Raw genomic sequence first — 6,000 nt, 5'->3', positions numbered from 1 at the left:
CGGCTGGGACAGCCCTGCCCTTTGGGGCTGCGGCAACCTCAGGTCTTTACGCACTCGGGGGGCACGTATTTTGAGCACCTGCTGCGTGGGAGGCCCTGTTCCGGGGCTGCGGGGGCAGCAGAGCGCACAGCAGACGGAGGCCCGCCTGCCCCCTGGAAGTCACAGTGGCTGCGGGGAGAAGGGTGTCTGTCTGCCCCCAGACAAGTAAACACGCAGGAGACACGTGAAGACTGCTACGGAGAGAAAAGCAGGTACCCCCGGGGCAGAGCCGCAGGGCTGTGCTGTGCTATGGCCGTGGGAGATTTTCAAGAACATGATGTGATAGGCTGAATGGTGGCCCCCCCCAAAGATATGTCCACCCAGAACCTTCGACCGTGGTGGCCTTACTGGAAAGAGAGGGTCTCTGCAGATGTCATCGGGTGAAGGACCCGCAGAGGAGATCACACCGGGTTGTCCGGGTGGGCTCCAACTCCAGTGACAAGGGGCAGAAGAGGACACGGGGACACACAGAGAGGCCCAGCGACTGCCAAGTCAGAGGCGGGCGTGTTGCAGCCACCAGCCGGGGGCCGTCTGGCCCCCTCCGGAGCTGGAGAGACACGGGGCTCTCTCCCTTAGCGCCTTTGCAGGGACCGTGGCCCCAAGGATGCCGTGGTTGCTGGTCTCCGGGAGAATGGACTTCAGGTGCTGGCAGCCACCGAGTTTGTGGCGGTGTGTTGCAGCAGCCACGGGAAACCGACCCACGTAGCTTCTGACCCAAGCCTGCGCGCAGTGAGGAAGTCACCACACCCTTGGGGGGGGGCAGAGCTTTGCGGTGGAGGGCATACCGAGGGCAAAGGCTGCGAGGTCACCTGCACAGATGCGGGGAACGGCAAGAGGTGGGCGTGGCTGCCCCACGTGGTTCTAGGAGTGTGAGGGCAGGCCAGAAGCCCCGGGGGAGGCCTCGTGAGTCAAGGACTTTGACCTTCACGGCCCGCCATGGAAAACCACCGGAGCGTTCTTGGTCGGAGGGTGACGACCGGACCTGATGCGGTCAGTAATCAGACCACCCTGGCGGCTACGCCGAGACCAAGGGCGTGCAGGGTAGAAGGCCAGTTTACGTGCTCTCCCCGACCCCCCGCACAGAAGTGGAATCTGATTCCAAAAGTTTGTCCAACGCGCATGAGTTACTGAAGTTCTGGTGGGAAAAGAAAAGGGGAAGTTACAAGCCACGGCACCCAGCAAATGTCCCCCCTCTTCCTGTTTGAACATCTCAGCTCCTTTCTGAGTGCGCTTCCCGCAGAAGCTGCTGGTCCTCTCTCTCCAGGCAAAGTCTCTCACCGCCGCGCAGAGCTTCCTGCAAGCCCCGGGGAATATTACTTCCTCATGGCCCGGTCTCGGTGCCAGACAGTGAGCAAGCATTTTACGGGCATAGATTATCCTCTGCCTCCAAAGTCACAACCGCCCAGAAGGGGCGATAAGAAAGCTGTGGCTCAGGGAGGGCCAGGGACTTTGCCCGGGGATACGCGACCGGTCAGCAAGGGAACCGGCCTCCATCTGACCCAGCGCCAGTGCAAACTGAACTCCGATGGGATGGAGGAGGAGGGAAGCGTCACCACGTCACGGCACGTGCGGGCACTGGCAAAGGCATCCGACAGCCGCCTTTCTCCCGGGTTCCTGCAGTGGCCTGGCGCAGCCGGGAGTCGCAGCAACAGCCTGCGCGGCCTCAGGGACTTGCAGGCCCCTGGGACGTATCCCAGAGCGACTGGCAGTCAGGCCTGCCCACACGGCAACGCTTACCACACCCTCCCGGCCTCCGCCCCAGGATGTGACTTCCGAAGCGCACTCTTTGGTCACCCTTCGACCCCGCAGTCCCAGACCCGCAGGGCCGCAGAGGTCCCTGGGGAGCGCGCTGCCCAGCCCGTGCCGGGTGCCTCCACGCCTCCCGCGGGCTCTCAGCCACGTGGTCGGGCCGTGGGCAGGTCCTCCACACGCAGGTTGCTTCCCCCCCTTGAGAGGGTTCGTCCCATCTTGGATGACCTGTGTCTGCTCAAAGAGAACTAAAAGGGGAGAGGATGACCCGGGTCCCGGTGCTGAGCCCAGGGACCGTGAACAATTCACTTCGCCTCTCTGAGCCTCACCCGTACAATGAGGGCCCGTGGGGCGGTGGGCGAGGTGGAAACACAGAATACAGGCGAAAGTTCTTTTTTTTTCTTTTATGATTTTATTGACTTATTTTTAGACAGAAGGGAAGGGAAGGAGAAAGGGAGGGAGAGAAACATCAACGTGTGGTTGCCTCTCATGCCCACTCCCCCACACCGGGAACCTGGCCTGCAACCCAGGCATGCGCCCCGACTGGGAATTGAACTGGCGACCCTTTGGTTCACAGGCCAGCGCTCAGTCGGCTGAACTACACAGGGCAAGGTGAAAGTTCTTAGCACAGTCCCTGCGCATAGTAGATGCTCAGTAAAAGCATCCACTGCTAACAGTATAAATGTGTATAACCTTCCCGGAGGGCAATCCCAGGCGTAGCTGGAATTCTAAACACTTGTTCTCTACACAGGGAAGGTGCTATTAATCCTCTTTTACAGGCGAGGAGCCTGAGGCTCAGTGGCCATCCAGAGCCTGATGGCTTCGGCCAGAGCCTGGCTCTTGACATTATGGGAACTTTCAACTTCACATGAGTCTGAAATACAGTTCGAAGTCAAGGGCAGAGGGCCACCCAAGGGATCTTCCTCTTTCTGTCTTGTTTGGAGCTTCTGAAAGTGCACACGGCCCGGCTGGCTGTGCAGGGGAGGAGGCAGGGGCCCCAAGAGAGGGCGTAGCTCCCTCCGGGTCACACAGTAAGCGGGACCCAGAAGCCAGGCTCCTTCCCCCAGGGCCCTGCTCCCCAGACAGTCCGGGGCAGACTCCTGAACTTCCTCGTGGGCATTTCTGAACGAGGTCTGACCTGGCACCCGAGGACTTGGAAGGCAAACAGCTCCGGAGCCAAGAACTCATCACAGTGCTCGATCCAAGCCGGCTGAGCGGTTAAACGAAGTGTCCCACAGCACATGGCCGCGGGTGTGCATTGCCACCCTGTCCTATGAATGACTTCTGACCTCCTTGCCTAGGAGTTTACTCCTAGGCTGTGGCCACGAGGCCTGGCTTGGTCTGCACTCTGCTCACACACACACACACACACACACACACACACACACACACAGAGCAGGTCTCCAGTGGCCCTGGAATTCACTAGCCATGCCAAACTGCTTTTGGTTTCTCAGTGCACTACGACCTTTCCTGCCTCAGGACCTTTGTACGTGCTGCTCCTCTGCCTGCACGCTCCTCCCAGCGTGGGCCCCCTTCCTGGTCACAGACGGCTGAGTCCTCCTCGTTCTTCGACCTGAATATCGCTTCCTCGGAGGAACTGTTTGCCGACCCCATTGCTGAGCAGATCCCTCCCGTTTTTGTCTTTGTTCTGATGGCATTCATCACTGTCAGTAATGGCATGTTCCAAAGTTGTTCGAGTCCGTCTCCACCCTTACTCCGACTGCAGGCTCCGGGGAGCCTGCTGGTTTCGCTCTCCAGGGCCTAGCGAGGGTCCGGGCGGGGCCCGAGCTCGGGCAGGTCTTGCAGAGAATGCGGGGAAGCGCGGAGGGCAGGAAAGGAGCTCGGGGGCTGACGGCGACCTGGCTTTGACTCCGGGCCCGGGCACGTCCCAGCTGAACTGCGCACGTGTGAACGTCACTTCGGCGCTCTCTGAGCCTCGGTTTCTCCGTCTGTGAGTTGAAGGCAGCTGCAGCCCCTCCCTCTCGGTGCGGGGGGGGCAGTTAAGTGAGATTGGTGTGTGCCGTGCAGGGCCGAGAACTCGGTGGGTGTTACAGGCTGGAGTGCATCCCTCCAGGAAAGATAGGCTGGGGTCTGGACCCCCAGGCCCTCGGCGGCCTTATTTGAGAACAGGGTCTTTGCAGATGCCACGAGTTAGGACAAGGCCACCCCGGAGTAGGGTGGGCCCTGGTCCACCAGGACGGGTGTCCTTGCAAGAAAAAGAGAGTAAGAGGGGAGAGCTGGCCATGTGGCAAGGAAGCAGAGACTGGACTGACGCCTGCCTCCACAAGCTGCAGGGCACCGGAACCGAGCGGGGGCCAGGGAGGGCTCTGGCCTGCGGCCGTCCCAGGGAGCAAGCCCTGCGGACACCTGGGTGTCAGACTCTCACGGCTGAGACGAGTTTCCGGTGTATAGGCCACCGAGTCTGGGGTCCGTTCTTCGGCAGCCCTGGGGGGGGCCCAGGAGGCCAGCATGTCCCCCTTCTTTTAGGGCTTCGTCACAGTTCATGCCCACGCAGTCCTCAGCGGACAGGGCGTGCGGCCCCCGCCCCCCCCACGGCTCTGCGTCCTGTTCACCTGGGGCGCTGACAGGCAGCCCCGTGCTGGCCCGTGAGTGCCTGTGGGGTACCCTTAGAAGAGCCCCTCGTGCTGAGTGGTGGGAGGAAAGGGCCAGTGTCCGCCGCCCTTGCCTGGCTGGGGCCCGCCCCGTGCTGTGCACTAGGGAGATCCTGTCTGGCCCCCAATGTACAGGTGAAAGGAGGGGATCCGGGTCCGGCCTGGGTTCTCAGTGGGGGGGGGGCTGCTTCTCTGAATGGTGTTCTCTCCTCCAGGTGCCCCCCCTCCCCCCCGGCCCGGTGCTGGGGGAGCCCCGCTGGATGGAGAAGAGGGGATGGCTACCGCCCGGCTCACCTGCTCCAGGCCCTCCAGCACCACCTGGTTGGAACAGCCCCTCCTACACAGGGCCCGGCTGCGGCCAGCTGCCGGTGGGCTGTGTTCACGGGTTAGCACCGTGCTTACCGGTCGCTTCCAAGCCTTCTGCGTGCCCGTCACCCAGGCACAGGGCACTCCCGGGTGTGCAAGGGCAAGCAGTGCGGACGAGGCCTCCCAGGTAGTTTCGTGTCATTAGTGACGACGAGCCGTCGGGGCCGAGACCTGGAGGTCTGGTGGGTGTCCGACCTTCAGGCTCCTGTCGAGGGGTCTCCCTTGCTTCCCGCCCAGTGCCACCGGGTGGGAGGGTGCCCTAAACACCGAAGGGGCTTCGTATCCTGGGCAGCCAATGAGGAGACAGAGGTCTGGTTATGTCTGTGGGGTCAGCCAAAAAGTCCGTTACCGTTTTTCTCTGTAGGATGACTCTAGTCGTGCTTAGTTGTGTTTCATTTCATTCCAAACCATTTTGTTAGATTGTATTGTCACGGCTGTCCTATCAGCGTGCATTTAAAAAACGTATCAAAATTGGTGAACTTTCGTGTAGCCAATTTAATGTTGAAGATGGAAGAAGATACACAATGTTTTCAACATATTATTCTTTATTATTTCAAGAAAAGTAACAAACACAACCGAAACACACACACAAGTGTGTGCAGTGTGCGGAGAAGGTCCTGTGACTGATGGAATGTGTCAAAAGTGATTTGCAAAGTTTCTTGGTACTATTGACAGTTTGACCAAATAATTCTTTGCCGTGGGGTTGCCAGGCATTGGGAGATGTGTAGCAGCACCCCGACCTCTGCTCCCTAGAAGTCAATAGCGGGAGATCGCTGACATACTCAAAATATCCAAACCGATATCAGCAAAGATAAAAAATGTGTCCTTTATTTTATGGAAAACGCGTAACGGACTTTTTGGCCTCCCGAATGTCTCAGAGCCACGGAAGCCAGGTCAGAGAGGGGAAGGGGCTTTCTCAAGGCGACACGGCGGCCGGCTGTCCGGCCTCAGAGGCTGCTGCAAGGTCACTGCTGAGGCTGGCTGGCAGGGCAGAGCCCAAGGATGGCAGCTGGGCAGGTGGGAGGGGGCGACGGCGGGAAACAGCGGTGGGCGGGGGGCACGACTGTGCGGGCCGGCGGCAGGCGTGCTGGGGCCGGGGTGCCCCCAGCCCGGTAGACAGGTGCTGGCGGCGGCAGGCAGGTCTCGGCCCTGGGAGAAAGTCCGGGGTGGGGGGGGGGTGATGTGGGTGTCCTGACACGTTCCTGTCGCTGTGGGCTGCAGCGTGGCTGGAGCT

The sequence above is a fragment of the Phyllostomus hastatus genome, unplaced genomic scaffold (assembly GCF_019186645.2).
Source record: "Phyllostomus hastatus isolate PE091 unplaced genomic scaffold, TTU_PhHast_1.1 phas_contig_196, whole genome shotgun sequence".
Lineage (NCBI taxonomy): Eukaryota > Metazoa > Chordata > Mammalia > Chiroptera > Phyllostomidae > Phyllostomus > Phyllostomus hastatus.
The sequence above is the reverse complement of the archived record's forward strand: the minus strand, read 5'-3'. Positions refer to the sequence as shown.